This window comes from Montipora foliosa, chromosome 13, assembly GCF_036669935.1.
Source record: "Montipora foliosa isolate CH-2021 chromosome 13, ASM3666993v2, whole genome shotgun sequence".
NCBI classification, from domain to species: domain Eukaryota; kingdom Metazoa; phylum Cnidaria; class Anthozoa; order Scleractinia; family Acroporidae; genus Montipora; species Montipora foliosa.
The window spans coordinates 21269067-21271566 of NC_090881.1; positions in this window are offsets into that span (position 1 = coordinate 21269067).

Below are 2500 nucleotides of genomic sequence, written 5' to 3' on the forward strand. Positions count from 1 at the left end.
AAGAAGGTAGTGACTAGAACTGAGATCAGAAAAATCCTGCCCCACGAAAAAAAAACCTCATCAGAGGAAAAAAACAAAAGGGCAGGAAAGCTGGGTAGGAACCAAGGCCCAGCTACCAAAATTAAAATCCCATCCTACTAGGCTTCTCTCAGAATAAAAACTTGAAAAAGTGGCAGAAAGCGGTGACGGCCTAGAATGGCTAGTCACATGCTATCTCCAGGTTAAATACGACTCAACGCCTACCCATAATACCGTCGTACCGCACGCTAGTACCCAGCCCCGCTGCTCTCGTGACGCAGAAATATTTAATTTCCGGCTAATTCGTAACTACACAAACGCCAGAAATTCCATATTTCAGCTTCACTACGCAAGAAACAAGACACATCCAGGCCGAGCGCCGAGTACCTTTACTAGTGCAAAAGTTTTGGCTTGACCTGGAAAGCTAGAGGAAAAACGTCAGACCTAGTGATTTAGAAACGGCAAGCCTACAAGCGATATCGATGTTATCTTTTACATAACCGTCCTGGGATGCAACTGTCTTCCAGCGACCATACCTTTGAAAAACTCTTTCAGCGGGTTTGGATGCACCCCCAGATCTAAAAGAATGGGTGCCGTACATGGAAGGATCCGGAACTATTCCTTGAAGGTCCCTAGCCAAATGGTCTCTGAAAGTTGAATAACTGATGGGCTTGTCATTGCTTGCAAGCTTGTGAGACTTCTTTGTCTTGACGAACTGTCTAAAGATAAACTCGTTAAACCGAGGGTCTATACTTAGAACATCAAAATACCTCTTGATCGGGCGATTACAACCTCATCTCCTTGTCTAAGTTGGTCAGGATTACTTTTTTCTACCTTGATAGTCAAACTGATGAGTGTCGTGAAAAATAAAGTTACTCCTGCATGATATTAATTACTTCACTGGATTTAAAAAAACCAACGTAAGATCAAATGTAAAGGCAAGCATTCCTAAGCATAAAACATCGGCAAGATCAACGAACGTCGCCCAAAATAGCGACGTGTAGAGGATCGGCGGGGAAAAAGGTAACTCTGACTTGCTTTGAGCGGAAAGTCGGCTTTCATTTTGAAAAGCACGCGCGTAGCTGCCTGTATTACCCAAAGCCCTTGCAGATAGAACGGACGACTGAAGCCCGGAAGCTAGGGAAATCAACCGTGGCGTTCTTCCAAAGGCCGTCTTGGAAAACGTCTGAAGCAGAAGATATAGAGAAAAATCAGACGGAAACATTGACACGGACGGGGAACAAAGAGCGAAAAGCAGAAAAAACAAGGACAAATAACATAAAACTTCATTCCGAGCTAGACAAGATAAATTAACAATAACGGACAAACCACCCATGGCTGCCATGAAAATTTAATCATACACACTTGATAGTGATTGAGCTAGAAAGGGCATAGCACGATGCTGAATTCTGAACAAAGTCTTACAAATGCATAGCAAATATAACACGAGTAATGACGCACTGTAGAAGGGTAACCAAAGACGCTTAACACGTCCCACACATGGGGCAAGTGCTATTATCCTCTGGGTCTCTCGGGCAACTTAAAACTAATGCGTAAAGCGTAAAGCAACTACTTCCAAAGACAAGATCTTGTACCAAAAAGAGAATTTCTAGCTTTGCCTCTAAAAAAGGTTGCGTAAATTTAGGTAAAATAACCCAATCGAGAACAAAAGAATTCCAGTGCTTGCCATCAGAGCACAACAATACCCAAAAATACGAAGACTTCCACAATAGAACAACAAGTGTTCCCTCAGCTAGCCTTACACGCTCTCAAATGAGAAATGACATTTGCAATTTGGCAAAAAGGCGGATGCAGCCGGTTCTTTTCAAACTCCCAATTTTGGGTAAGAGCGTCGACAGCCTTCGTGCATGGCTGTTAAAGCGAACTAATTTAGCGTTGTAGGCGCAAGCAGATTTGTCCACTGTATGAGGCCCCCATTTAAAATCTAAATCCAAGAAATCGTCGTCGTTAAGGGTGTAATCATCAAAATCAATGATTCGACTCAGGCGATCAGCCTCTAAGTTAGATTCCCTAGGAATCCATTTCATGTCCAAAGAAAAGCCAAATCTAACGCACACTTGGAAAATTCTGAGAGCAGAAAGCTGAAGTTCAGAGACTATATGCTACCGTTACGCACGATGCTAACAACATTGGCATTATCTGTAAACCATACCATGCCACCCGCTTTCCCAGCAACTTGAGATATGTCCAGGTTTGATCCTAATTAGATGCACGCGGATTTCAATAAGCGTCACGAAGTGTCCCCTTGCTCTTCTAGCCAACTTCAACATCACTTGTGTCTCAGAATACAGACAATTTATGTCACAAAGTGTCCCCCAAATGCTGTTCTTTAAGTGAAGCTTAACTGCTGCATTTACCCAAAGCTAAAAATAACGCTAACCTTTACCCTTACCTTATTGCTGAAAATAGGTAGCAAATGCTTAGACTTAAAGCGACACTTTGTGTTGGATGTCAAAATTGG